The sequence below is a fragment of the Phyllobates terribilis genome, unplaced genomic scaffold (genome assembly GCF_046119375.1).
Source record: "Phyllobates terribilis strain yellow unplaced genomic scaffold, ASM4611937v1 Scaffold_3__8_contigs__length_932513732, whole genome shotgun sequence".
Classification (NCBI taxonomy): Eukaryota; Metazoa; Chordata; class Amphibia; order Anura; family Dendrobatidae; genus Phyllobates; species Phyllobates terribilis.
Genome location: NW_027362763.1, coordinates 37,073,229 through 37,088,626, shown reverse-complemented (window position 1 = coordinate 37,088,626; position 15,398 = coordinate 37,073,229).

Here is a 15,398-nt window from a genome sequence, read left to right as displayed (position 1 = left end):
GGATTTATTATTAAAAAAAATTGGCGTGGGGTTCCCCTTAATTTTAGTCTCTAGCGGAGGTTAAGCAGACAGCTGGGGCAGATGTTTGAAGCCTGGGAAGGGGGTAATTCCCACGGAGCTTCCCAGGCTACTAATATGAGCCCCCAGCTGAATACATAGCCTTTACTAGCTATTAAAATGGGGGACCCCCCCAAAAAAATGACGTGGGGTCCCCCCTAATTTAATAGCTAGCAAAGGCTAGGCAGACAGCTGGGGGCTGATATTAATAGCCCAGGAAGGGTGCCATGAATATTGGCCCCCTCCCAGGCTAGAAACACCAGCCGTCACCCGCCCCAGAAATGGCGCATTCATAGGATGCGCCAATTCTGGCACTTAGCCTCGCTCTTCCACGCTGCCCTGGTGCGGTGGCAGGGGGTAATAGGGCTGGGGTTGATGTCAGCTTATAATGCCAGCTGACATCAAGCCCAGGTTAGTAATGGAGAGGCGTCTATAAGACACCCCCATTACTAACCCCATAGTCAAAGTTAAAAGAAAACACAAACACCCAGAATAAAGTCCTTTAATTGAAATAAAGACACAATCCTTTATTGTTCTAAATTAAACCATACTTACCATCACGCCCATTCCAGCTGAAGCCAACGATCTCCTGCAATAAAAGAAAAATAATAAAGCAACATCATCCTTACCTTTCCATGGTTCCCACGACAGCTTCAGCTCTGCTACATCGAGATGACAGGCTGGACCGCAGCAGAACGCTGCCATCCAGCCTGTCATCCCGCAGACACTGAGAAGCGCAGGCTTGCTTGCGCTCTGCAGTGTCTGGCTGTGACGGCATAAAGATGAGACGAGTTCATGTCCAATGAACTCGGCGCACCTCATGCACGTCACTGACAGCGTGGGAAAATTCTCACGCTGAAGCGCTGAGTGCAGGAGAATTCTCCCACGCTGTCAGTGACGTGCATAAGGTGAGCTCATGTCCAATGAACTCAGCTCACCTCCTGCACGTCACTGACAGCGTGGGAGAATTCTCCTGCACTCAGCGCTTCAGCGTGAGAATTCTCCCACGCTGAAACGCTGAGTGCAGGAGAATTTTCCCACGCTGTCAGTGACGTGCATAAGGTGAGCTCATGTCCAATGAACTCAGCTCACCTCCTGCACGTCACTGACAGCGTGGGAGAATTCTCCTGCACTCAGCGCTTCAGCGTGAGAATTCTCCCACGCTGAAGCGCTGAGTGCAGGAGAATTTTCCCACGCTGTCAGTGACGTGCATGAGGTGAGCCGAGTTCATTGGACATTAACTCGGCTCATCTGGATGCCCTCACAGAGAGACACTGTGGAGCGCAAGCAAGCCTGCGCTTCTCAGTGTCTGCGGGATGACAGGCTGGATGGCAGCGTTCTGCTGCGGTCCAGCCTGTCATCTCGATGTAGCAGAGCTGAAGCTGTCATGGGAACCACGGAAAGGTAAGGATGATGTTGCTTTATTATTTTTCTTTTATTTCAGGAGATCGTTGGCTTCAGCTGGAATGGGTGTGATGGTAAGTATGGTTTAATTTAGAACAATAAAGAATTGTGTGTTTATTTCAATTAAAGGACTTTTTTCTGGGTGTTGTGTTTTTTTAAATACTTTACTAGAAATTCATGGTGGTCATGTCTAATATTGGCGTGACCCCATGAATTTTGGGCTTAGGGCCAGCTGATAATGCCAAGCTGGCCCTAACCCCTTTATTACCCAGTGAGCCACCGCATCAGGGCCCTGGATGAGTTGGGTACAGCGCCAGAAGATGGCGCTTCTATGAACGCGCCATTTTCCCGGGTGGCTGCGGACTGCAATTTGCAGCGGGGGTGGCCCAGAAAGCTTGGGCCTCCCTGCGCTGCGGATTCCAGCCCCCAGCTGCATAGTTGTACCTGGCTGGACACAAAAACAGGGCGAAGCCCCACGTCAATTTTCTTTAAATTATTTCATGAAATATTTAAGAAAAAAAGGGCTTCCCTATATTGTTGTGTCCGGACAGGTACAAATAGGCAGCTGGTGGTTGGGGGCAGCCCGTTCCTGCCTGCTGCACCTGACTGGACACAAATATAGTGCGAAGCCCCACGTCAATTTTTTTTTAATTATTTCATGAATTTCCTGAAATAATTTAAAAAAATTGAAGTGGGGCTTCGCACTATATTTGTGTCCAGCCAGGTACAGCAGGCAGGAATGGGCTGCCCCCAACCACCAGCTGCCTATTTGTACCTGGCCGGACACAACAATATAGGGAAGGCCTTTTTTTCTTAATTATTTCATGAATTTCATGAAATAATTAAAAAAAAATTGAAGTGGGGCTTCGCACTATATTTGTGTCCAGCCAGGTACAGCAGGCAGGAACGGGCTGCCCCCAACCACCAGCTGACTATTTGTACCTGGCCGGACACAACAATATAGGGAAGGCCTTTTTTTCTTAATTATTTCATGAATTTCATGAAATAATTAAAAAAAAAATACGTGGGGCTTCGCCCTATTTTTGTGTCCAGCCAGGTATAACTAGGCAGCTGGGGGCTGGAATCTGCAGCGCAGGGAGGCCCAAGCTTTCTGGGCCCCCCCCGCTGCAAATTGCAGTCCGCAGCCACCCCGGAAAATGGCGCGTTCATAGAAGCGCCATCTTCTGGCGCTGTACCCAACTCATCCAGGGCCCTTGTGCGGTGGCTCACTGGGTAATAAAGGGGTTAGGGCCAGCTTGGTATTATCAGCTGGCCCCAAGCCCAAATTCATGGGGTCACGCCAGTATTAGACATGACCGCCATGAATTTCTAGTAAAGTATTTAAAAAAAACACAACACCCAGAATAAAGTCCTTTAATTGAAATAAACACACAATTCTTTATTGTTCTAAATTAAACTATACTTACCATCACGCCCATTCCAGCTGAAGCCAACGATCTCCTGCAATAAAAGAAAAATAATAAACCAACCTCATCCTTACCTTTGCATGGTTCCCACGACAGCTTCAGCTCTGCTACATCGAGATGACAGGCTGGACCGCAGCAGAACGCTGCCATCCAGCCTGTCATGCCGCAGACACTGAGAAGAGCAGGCATGCTTGCGCTCCTCAGTGTCTCGCTGTGACGGCATCCAGATGAGCCGAGTTCATGTCCAATGAACTCAGCTCACCTCATGCACGTCACTGACAGCGTGGGAAAATTCTCACGCTGAAGTGCTGAGTGCAGGAGAATTGTCCCACGCTGTCAGTGACGTGCATGAGGTGAGCTCATAGCCAATGAACTCAGCTCACCTAATGCACCTCACTGACAGCGTGGGAAAATTCTCCTGCACTCAGCGCTTCAGCGTGAGAATTCTCCCACGCTGTAAGTGACGTGCATGAGGTGCGCCGAGTTCATTGGACATGAACTCGTCTCATCTTTATGCCGTCACAGCCAGACACTGCAGAGCGCAAGCAAGCCTGCGCTTCTCAGTGTCTGCGGGATGACAGGCTGGATGGCGGCGTTCTGCTGCGGTCCAGCCTGTCATCTCGATGTAGCAGAGCTGAAGCTGTCGTGGGAACCATGGAAAGGTAAGGATGAGGTTGCTTTATTATTTTATTTTTATTACAGGAGATCGTTGGCTTCAGCTGGAATGGGCATGATGGTAGGTATGATTTAATTTAGAACAATAAAGAATTGTGTCTTTATTTCAATTAAAGGACTTTATTCTGGGTGTTTGTGTTTTTTTTAACTTTGACTATGGGGTTAGTAATGGGGGTGTCTTATAGACGCCTCTCCATTACTAACCTGGGCTTGATGTCAGCTGGCATTATAAGCTGACATCAACCCCAGCCCTATTACCCCCTGCCACCGCACCAGGGCAGCGTGGAAGAGCGAGGCTAAGTGCCAGAATTGGCGCATCCTATGAATGCGCCATTTCTGGGGCGGCTGACGGCTGGTGTTTCTAGCCTGGGAGGGGGCCAATATTCATGGCTCCCTTCCTGGGCTATTAATATCAGCCCCCAGCTGTCTGCCTAGCCTTTGCTAGCTATTAAATTAGGGGGGACCCCACGTCATTTTTTTGGGGGGGTCCCCCATTTTAATAGCTAGTAAAGGCTATGTATTCAGCTGGGGGCTGATATTAGTAGCCTGGGAAGCTCCGTGGGTATTACCCCCTTCCCAGGCTTCAAACATCTGCCCCAGCTGTCTGCTTAACCTCCGCTAGAGCCTAAAATTAAGGGAAACCCCACGCCAATTTTTTTAATAATAAATCCTTTATTTTAATACTAAATGACAAGTACAGTAACCAACACTGTCACTGTACTTCATATATATGTGACTGACATGTTTCTATCTATCTAATCTATGTGTGAAGCTCTATTCTCTCTGTTATAAATTGTCGGGTACAGATGCTGAATTGCCGGCCGGCTTTCTTAAAGAGACGGTGCATGAAAACACTATTATTTTTTTTAATAAATCCTTTACACTAAATGACAAGTACAGTAAGCAACACTGTCACTGTACTTCATATATATGTGACTGACATGTTTCTATCTATCTAATCTATGTGTGATTCTCTATTCCTTCTATTCTAAATTGTTGGGTACAGATGCTGAATTGCCGGCCGGCTTTTTTAAAGAGACGGTGCATGAAAACACTATTATTTTTTTTGATAAATCCTTTACACTAAATGACAAGTACAGTAATCAACACTGTCACTGTACTTCATATATATGTGACTGACATGTTTCTATCTATCTAATCTATGTGTGATTCTCTATTCCTTCTATTCTAAATTGTCGGGTACCGCTGCTGAATTGCCGGCCGGCTTTTTTAAAGAGACGGTGCATGAAAACACTATTATTTTTTTTGATAAATCCTTTACGCTAAATGACAAGTACAGTAAGCAGCACTTTCACTGTACTTCGTATATATGTGGCTGACATGTTTATATCTATCTAATCTATGTGTGAAGCTCTATTCTTTCGGTTCTAAATTGTCGGGTACCGGTGTATGCCGCTGCTGAATTGCCGGCTTTTCATGTTTCACTGTTGGCACTGTTCCCATCGATTTGGGCAATCACTGTAATGCCACAACCACCATGGCTGTGGCATTACAGTGAGTGGCAGACAATCCCTGCATGATTGGTGCTCTAAATAGCACCAGACATGCAGGACACGCTTTTGGTGCACGAACAGTTATCGAACATAACCTCGAACAGCCGAATTTTTTGCAAATCGTTCGCGTTCGTCGAACAACTCGAACACCGCCCAAAACAGCTCGAATTTGAGATTGGCGAACAGTTCTAGTCGAACACCGCTCATCTCTACTGGTCACCACAGTAATAGAGATATTAAGTCGGAGAGCAAGTGGGAGGTTTCCTGGTCAGGATCCCTTAAACATGCAACATCCTCCTGCCCCAGTCCTGGGAGGGGAGAATTCTGCCCTTATAAACTGGATCTGGGGAGAGGTTGAGTTAGTCAGAGAACAGTCAGAGTCAGAGTGAGAGCAAGGGAAAGTAACAGCAAGGAGCTCTGTAGGAGCTAGGAGCTAAAGACCAGGGGCTGGAAGCTGAGCAGAGCTCGCCCTGGCAGAAGACAATAGGAACCGGACACAGGAGTCCGAGGCTGTGAGGACTTATATATCCAGCAGCAGAAACCAGCCTGCAGGGGATTTCAGTTCCTCTGGCCATGGAAGCCCGGAGGCTCAGTCAGAAGTAAGGGACAAGCATGGCCGTCGTGGAGCGGAGGCTAACAGAAGGCCCCAAGTCACCAGCCATACGGGTGAGCACTACACGGTACACTCAGGGACGTGGGCTACTTCTACCCGCTTACAGCAAGGTAGCCAGGAAGAGTGCAGACAGACGGGGAGGCCTACAACTCCACCTGGCCAGGGGAACTGCTTGCTCACAGACTGACCAGGCCTCTTATGCCAGCCAGTACTCCCGGGAGGGTCTACGTTATAATCATCAGTATAGACCCTGAACTGCACTGCAAAGACACTGAGTAGTTCCTGCTGCACTCGCGCACCATCACCCCCATCATCCACACTCACTGCCCTGAGGCTATACTCCGTTCTCTGCTGGGCACACAACAACAGCCTCAGCGGTCTGCCTCGCAGCGGTGGTACTCCCTGACCGCAATCCACGGTTGGCGCAGTCGGACAATTAACCTCAAAACCTAAGAAAGACTGCCACTGGTTTGACCAGCCTGAGCCACGGGACCGGGTCACCACCACGGAGACTACAGACCCCAGAGACCCGGCACCAGGTATCCCACACAAGTGTACATACGGCCCAGGGGGCGCGTCACATGCAGTACAGCATATTACAAACATAAGTCCCATTATTGGGGAGTGGGTGTCCCATAGTATTTGCTTATGCTTTAAAAGCAAAAGCTGCCAAAAATTAGGACGGAGCAACTTGCAATGCCCCTTACAAGAGCCATGCAGTACAGCATATTACAAACATAAGTCCCATTATTGGGGAGTGGGTCTCCCATAGTATTTGCTTATGCTTTCCAAGCAAAAGCTGCCAAAAATTAGGACGGAGCAACTTGCAATGCCCCTTACAAGAGCCATGCAGTACAGCATATTACAAACATAAGTCCCATTATTTGGGAGTGGGTCTCCCATAGTATTTGCTTATGCTTTCCAAGCAAAAGCTGCCAAAAATTAGGACGGAGCAACTTGCAATGCCCCTTACAAGAGCCATGCAGTACAGCATATTACAAACATAAGTCCCATTATTGGGGAGTGGGTCTCCCATAGTATTTGCTTATGCTTTCCAAGCAAAATCTGCCAAAAATAAGGACGGAGGAACTTGCCATGCTGGCACCCTGGTCGTATAGTGGTGGTGGAGGCTGAGGATAAGGAGAAGAAGATAAAACAGCTGAAACGAGGAAGCGTATACCCATGTGTGGGTGTGAAGCGGTGCATGTGAATACACCTCCCGAAATAACACAGTGGATTTGACTTTATGTTACTCTGCTGTCATTTGGTGGTGATGAGATGTCTGGCCCAATCCATCCCTTGTTCATTTTGATAAGGGTCAGCTTGTCAGCATTGTCAGTTGACAGTCGAGTGCGCTTATCAGTTATAATTCCCCCAGCGGCACTAAAAACAAGCTCCGATAACACGCTAGCGGTAGGGCAGGCCAGGACCTCCAAGGCGTACAGAGCGAGTTCATTCCAAGTGTCCAGCTTGGATACCCAATAATTAAAAGCCACAGAGGAATCACGGAGGACGCTGGTACGGTCAGCAAGGTACTCCCTCACCATCTTTTGAAACTTTCCACTCCTTGTGAGAGTACCCCGCGCCTCAGGGCCTGTAAGCTGGGCTGGTGTCAGAAAACTGTCCCAGAATGTTGACAGTGTTCCCCTGCCTCTGCTGGATTGGAGTTGCATCTCTCTCACCAGTAAGCCTTGGTTGGGCAACGAACTGTGACCTCTGCCGCTAGCGTGTTCAGATGGGAATTTTTTTAAGAGTTCTGCAGCAAGGGCCTTCTGGTACTGCCCCATTTTTGTAGACCTCTCCACCTCAGGAATAAGAGAGTGAAAGTTCTCCTTGTAGCGGGGGTCTACAAGTGTCACCAACCAGTAATGACTGTCACCCAACATTTTGACAACGCGAGGGTCACGGTTAAGGCAGCGTAACATAAAGTCAGCCATGCGTGCCAGACTGGTAACGGGCAAGATTTCCATGTCCTCACCAAGATGACGACTGACCATGCTCTCCTCCTCCTCCTCTTCCTCCTCCCCCCTGTCCTCAGGCCACCCACGCTGAACCGACGGTATGACACTTGTACAGATACTACAGTCTACAACGCATGATAACAGCTCCTGTTCTTCCTCCTCCTCCTCCTCCTCTCCCTCATTGTCCCCCAATGCACGTTGGGATGAGATGAGGCTGGGCTGTGTGTAATCACCCGCTATGGCTACTTGATCCATCTCATCATACTCTGGCTGCAATGCCTCCTCTTTAATTCTCTGCAGAGAGCATTGAAAAAGACAGACAAGTGGGATGCTGACACTAATGATGGCGTCATCGCCACTCACCATCTTGGTGGCCTCCTCAAAGTTTGTCAGGATGGTACATATGTCAGACATCCAGGTCCACTCCTGAGGTCTTATGTGTGGAGTCTGACCTGAATATCGACGGCCTTGTTGCAGCTGGTACTCCACAACTGCTCTCTTCTGCTCACAAATCCTTTGCAACATGTGGAGGGTAGAGTTCCAACGTGTGGGGACATCACACACCAGTCGGTGTGCCGGAAGCTGCAAATGCTGCTGCAACACAGCAAGGGCGGCGGAAGCTGTAGCCGACTTGCGAAAATGAGCTGACAGGCGGCGTACTTTCACGAGCAGATCTGGCAACTCGGGGTACGATTTAAGAAACCGCTGAACCACGAGGTTAAGCACATGAACCAGGCATGGTACGTGTGTGATCTCACCTTGCCTCAGAGCCGCCACCAGGTTACGGCCATTGTCACACACGACCATGCCGGGATGTAGGTTCAGCGGTCTCAGCCACAGATCTGCCTGCTCTTTCACAGCTGTCCACAACTCACAAGCAGTGTGAGGTTTATCACCTAAGCTTATGAGTTTCAGCACAGCCTGTTGCCGCTTGGCGGAGGCAGTACTGCAATGCTTCCAGCTTGTAACTGATGTGGTGATATCTGAGATGGAGGCTGAACATGAGGAGGAGGAGGAGGATGAGGATGCGCAGGAGCTGTACACTGTAGGGGCAACTCTGACTGACATATGGCCCGCAATCCTCGGTGTCGGGAGGATGTGTTCCGTCCCAAGGTCCGACTGGGTCCCGGCTTCCACTATGTTTACCCAGTGTGCCGTCAAAGAGATGTACCGTCCCTGGCCACAAGCACTTGTCCACGTGTCCGTTGTCAGGTGGACTCTCCCAGTAACTGCGTTGTTGAGGGCAAGGCAGATGCTTTGGGACACTAGCTTGTGTAGTGCGGGGATAGCACACAGGGCAAAATAGTGTCGGCTGGGGACAGAGTACCGAGGGACGGCCACCGCCATAAGATTGCGGAAGGATTCTGTCTCCACCAGCCTAAAAGGCAGCATTTCCAACACAAGCAGTCGTGAAATGTGCGAATTTAGGACTGTGGCCTGTGGGGCGTTAGCTGCGAATTTCCGCTTTCGTTCAAAGGTCTGGGATATGGACAATTGAACGCTGCGGTGGGACGTGGACGTGGACGTTGATGCTGTTTCTTGAGAAACTGCCATAACAAGTGAAGTCTGAGAGGAGGGGGCATCTTTACATGCAGTATTGTCAGGGGATTGCCTTGCACACACAACAGGGGGTTCTATTGCATGCACAACAGTGGAAGAAGCAGTGGTGACACCCGCTGACACTGGTCGTGGACCCTGGGTTTCGCCCCACAAAGTCGGGTGCTTTGCTGCCATGTGCCTGATCATGCTGGTGGTGGTCAGGCTGGTAGTTTTCTCACCCCTGCTGATGCTGGCATGGCAGGTGGAACATATGGCCTTTTTGGGTTTATCAGCAGAGTCTTTAAAAAATTCCAGACTCTGGAAGACCTACCGCTTGTACTGGCAACGTCCCTCGTGTTGGTGTTACGGGGAACGGTTGCCTGCCTTCTGTCTGTGGCCACCACACTGCTTCTTCCTGCCTGTTGGGGTACTCTGCCTCCCTCCCCCTGTGTGCTGCTGGCCTCACTCTGCATGTCCTCCTTCCACGTTGGGTCAGTTACTAGATCATCCACCACCTCCTCCTCTTCCACTTGCGCACCACGATCCTCCTCCTCACTTCCTGGCAATTGTGTCTTGTCATCGTCCTCCTCTTGTGACAGATTGCCAACGTCGACTTCCTGTGGCCGTGGCTGTTCAAATATTTGGGCATCGCAACATGGGATCTCCTCTTCCACCACTTCAAGCGTATCAGGCGAGGGGCCCAAATATGGAAATGGACCAGTGAACAGCTCTTCAGAGAGTCCAAGTGTGGGATCACTTGCTGTCTGACGACACTCGGCATGGTGGGAGGAAGGAGCTACAGGGTGAGGAGGAGTATGCGGTCAAGACTCACGGCTACTAAGAGTTGACCGTGTGGAAGACAGACCGGAGGTGGTGGTGCCCAGGTAACTGGAAGTATTATCTGCTATCCAATTAATAACCTGTTCACACTGATCAGTTCTCAATACTGTTGTTGTTCTGTGCTTCCCTAGTAATTCGGTCAAGAAGTGGGAGCGAGAAGATGTGGCTGTTGGTTGTGGCACATTTTCACCTTGGCCACGGCCCCGTCCTCTGCACGAACCATCACCAGAACGTCCACTTCCACGTCCCTTGCCACGCGCCTTGCCCATTGTAAATGAAGTAAAATTGCTTACACTTGCACTATCAATGGAAAAAGGGTAATAAAGAGTAGATTAGAACCGTGGAAGAGGAAAACCACAGTTATTGTTTACTGGGGTATACCACACTTTTTTAAATAGAGATATTTGCGGCTGAACATTGAGCGACACACTCAAACTGCATTTTTTTTAGATACCAAAGGCCCAAAACTGGATAGTACAGCGATTTGACCCGTGGAACTGCAAAACCACACTGGGATGTCGGGCCTACACAAGACTATTTTCAACAGATATATTTTTGTGTCACAACAGTCAGGAGACACTACTGTTTTTCTTTACGGAAAAAACTACCAAAAGCTGAATAATAGAGATTTTTACCGAGGGATGGCAAAACCACAGTTATTTTTTACTGGGGTATATCACACTTTTTTAAATAGAGATATTTGCGGCTGAACAGTGAGCGACACACTCAAACTGCTTTTTTTTTAGATACCAAAGGCCCAAAACTGGATAGTACAGCGATTTGACCCGAGGAACTGCGAAACCACACTGGGATGTCGGGCCTACACAAGACTATTTTCAACAGATATATTTTTGTGTCACAACAGTCAGGAGACACTACTGTTTTTCTTTACGGAAAATATACCAAAACCTGAATAATAGAGATTTTTTACCGTGGGATGGCAAAACCACAGCTATTGTTTACTGGGGTATACCACATTTTTTTAAATAGAGATATTTGCGGCTGAACAGTGAGCGACACACTCAAACTGCTTTTTTTTTTTTTAGATACAAATGGCCCAAAATGGATAATACAGAGGTTTGAACCGTGGAAGTGCAAAACAACACTTCTGTTTCTCTAGCCTACACCAGACTATTTTCAACAGTTATATTTGTGTCTGAAAAATCAGAGACACGCTTTTTTTTTTGGGGGGGGGGACACACCAAAAGGTTAATAAGACGGGCATTTGTACAGTGTGAAGGAGGAAAAAAAAGGAGGATTTAGATGAAAAAAAAAGGATTTTTCCTGGCCCCTGACACCTGGTGCTAAGTCCAGCAATTTCAGCAACAGGAGCACACAGGACTGTATTGCAGCGTTTGCTGGTATAACCACTGTGTCTCCTATACAGCCTGCCTGGTATCTGGGATGGATATTAGTCCTGAAAAGGACTGTTTGTTTGTTCTGGCAGCCTTTACAGACCCTACACTAACTATTTCGCAGTTTATATCTCTCCCTAAATCAGCAGCGCTGTCCCTACACTGTCTAATCCGGAGCGACTGTGTCCAAGATGGCGGCGCCCGGTTTTAAATACTCGAGGTGACGCTGTGCGGCCAGCCAATCACTGTAATGCCCACAACCAACATGGCTGCAGCATTACAGTGACTGGCTGGCAATCCCTGCATGTTCATTGGCTCTGTAAAGAGCGCCAAACATGCAGGGCGGAGACCCGAGCTCTCGCCCGAGTAACCCGGAAATGCTCGGTGCTCGCCGAACATCCCGAGTAGCGTGATGCTTGGGCGAGTACCGAGCAATGTCGAGCATGTTCGCTCAACACTAGTAATGAACAAATATGGCACATTCGGATTTGTGATCGGAAATACGAGCATTTTTATCTGTAAGATTTGGTGAAAAAGTGCAGGAAATTATTGTGTTTCAACTAAAGTATATTTAAGACTTTAGCTAGCATAGTGGTGGTGTATGATTGTATGATGAGCAGGGGGATTTGATTTTGACTCTTTGATTTTGATATTATTAGCTTCAACCTTATCCTTTTCCTTTTGAATTATAAGTGTCATTAATTTGGTAGAGCATTCTGAGAGGATTGCATCCCAATTTTTGTAAAGTCCTCATTGCAAATCCATGTGGGATGTTTTTTTAGTCTTACACACACAGTACGCAGACATGCACACACACACAGTATGCATGTAATGGGTCTGGGAGGTGGAACCTCTGAGCTACTATACAAAGGGGCAGTCCTTGTAAGGAAGCGGGTGACTCCCAGGGAAAGCAGGCAGGCAGTCACGTCAAGTGACAGGGACAGTCTCTGGGTAGAAGGGCAGGAGGACACGGCAAGTGACGGGGTCAGTCTCTTGACAGGCGGGGGGTCACGGCAAGTGACAGCAGGATAAGAGTCTCTAGACAGGCAGGTGGTCACGGCAAGTGACAGCAGGATAAGAGTCTCTGGACAGGCAGGTGGTCACAGCAAGTGACAGCAGCGTAAGAGTCTCTATACAGGCAGGTGGTCACAGCAAGTGACGGCTAAGCCTCCAGGTAGGCTAGCAGGCGGGTAGCAGGTGAGCGCTCCCAGGTGAGTGGGTAAGAGTCTCTGGACAGGCTGGCAGGCAGGTAGGTATCAGGCAGGTATCTGGCAGGTGCTTCCTGGTCCGCGGGCGGACTGATCCATAGTCAGACTGGCAGATGCTGGTAGGCAGACTGTCGGACCGCAGGATTGCAAGCAGGTAGACAGGTATCAGGCAGGTATCTGGCAGGTACTTCCTGGTCTGCAGGCAGACTGATCCATAGACAGACTGGCAGATGCTGGTAGGCAGACTGTCGGACCACAGGATTGCAAGCAGGTAGACAGCACTGGAAAACAAGCTGGCAACGGGACCTGAGGGCTGAAGCAGAGTTGAAAGGCTTTGCAACAACATTGCTCGGGCACCTCCATTTTGGAGGAGGTGCCTTATATATGGTGAGATCCTCCGGCCATTGGCCGGGGACTCCTTAGGACGGCGCACGCGGCCCCTTTTAGAGAGAGGGAGCGCGCGCGCGCCCTAAGCACAGTGACAGGGAAGCAGCGCGCGCTGCCAGCAGAGTGGGAGGAGGACGCCGGGCACGGAGCGGAGAGGTGAGGGGAATGGCGTCCCTGCCTAGCAGGAAGCAAGGACGCCGACGCTACAATGCAGACATGCACATGTAGCGCCCCGAGGGTTCGGTCGCTACAGAGGTATTGCATCTCAACCAGATGTGCGATACCTCACTTCCAGGTAAGGATGGAGTGTGGATCAGGACCCCGACACCTGCATGCATTACACCACATTTCCGGGGGGAAGGGCGACCCATATGCTCCAAGTAGAGCACGACAGTCCCTGTCCCTGGCTGGAGTGGGGGAGGGAACACTGATGAAGGGGGAACCCTGTAGTGCATAGGACGGAGAGGGCAGTTCCTGGGTGCACCTAAAAGGAGGTATAAAAGGGGGGCACCATCTTAGAGACAGTGTGTGAAGTAGTTGAGTTCAGACAGAGAAGAGGAGGGAGCAGGAGGCTGGAGCAGAGGCTCTGCATGGGCTCTGCTCCGCAGGCAGGCCTAAGAGAGAGGCCGGAGCCTGGAGGAAGCAGAAGGAAGGAGAAGGAAGGAAGAGGAACGGAGGAGGCTCCAGGAACAAGGAATGAAGGGACGCCAGGGGTGTGGACCGGTGAGTCGCCACCGCACACCCGAATCTACCTGCGTAGAACTGTCAGGCCAAAGGGGGAGACCGGTCCCCGAAACTAGAGGAGGCGGGGAACTACCCTCAGCTAGAAACCGGAGGCTGTGACATTTTACGTGGCGCAGCCCCTCGCTACAACCGCTAGGAAGGCACCATATAGTCAGGGAAACTGGCGCCAAGGTTTACCAGAGAAGGCCCGAGGCAGCCGGACAGAAGCGAGGTCACTGGCGTGGTACGACAGGCCAGAGAAAGGACACACAAAGGGGGTCCTGTGAAAGACTCCAAAGTTATCTGGGAGCAGGCAGAGCCCTCACCTGGTGAGCACAGTGCGACAAGGGACGTTATGACCAGCTGTAGTAACGTGGATAAAGAACTGTGAGTAAATACCCTAGATTGCATTACAGGACTCTGTGTCATTACTGCTACTCCCGCGCACCATCACCCCCAACATCCACACTTGCTGCCCTGAGGCTGTACTCTTCCTGTGGGGAGTTATACTATCCTCTGCTGCACCCACAACACCAGCCTCAGCGGTCTTCCCTGCAGCGGCGGTTCACTCTGACCGCAATCCACGGGTGGCGTAGTCGGACATTTAGCATATAGACTGCCATTTGGTTTGACCGCCTTTGGCATGGACCGGATCACCGCCATGAGGACTTCAGCCCCCAGCATCCACAAAAGGTCCGGTTCCGGGTATCCCCACACACACACGTCCCAGGGGGCACGTCACACACATGTACAGTACGCAGATATGCACAGACAGACAGTACGCAGACTTGCACACACGCACGCATTCACAGTATGCAGACACGCACACAAACACAGTACGCAGACATTCGCACACACACAGTATGCAGACACACACAGTACGCAGACACGCTCATACAGACAAACATACATATTTTAACACAAATTCTTAAAAACACATATAAAACAGAAATAAATATATATACTGTGCAGTCATACACACTGGCATAAACAGACATTCACAACATACATGTGCGCACATTTACCCATTAGAAATATTTTTAATATGGGGATGGGGGAAACTCGCTCACCTGCCCCCAGCCTGTGTCCCGTCCAGCTTCTCAGGCATGTGTGTGTGCAGGGCCACCATCATGTCACAGACATGGCCCTGGACCATCAGAGGGAGCCCACTCTCCGTCAGGGCCCGAGCCACTTCTTTTGCATCTGTGCAGGACCGCCGGCGCTGTTTGAGTGGTGTCACTTTCCAGACATGGCCACGCGCAGTGCACTGTGCAGCTGTGTCTGGTAATAATTATGCGGCAGGGGAGACTAAAAAAGCACAATTAAAGGTGCAGTGTCGCCCCTGCTGTGTCATTACTAGCTAGGCAGGCACAGCTGCACAGCGCAATGCGCGCGGCCATGTTTGGAAAGCGACACCACTCAAACAGCGCCGGCGGTCCTGCACAGATGCAGGGGAAGCGGCCCGAGCCTCGACAGCGAGTGGGCACCCTTGATGGTCCAAGGCCAAGGCACTTGACCGGGTACGCCGGGTGATGATGCCGACCCTGTGAGCCATATTAGGGCTTGTTTTTTTGTGGGACAAATTGGTATTCTTTTATATTTTTGTATTAATTTTTTTCATGAGACTTTTTGATCGCTTTTTATTATTTTTTTTGTGTGTTAGCATTATGAAAAAGCGGCATTTTTGTTGTCTTT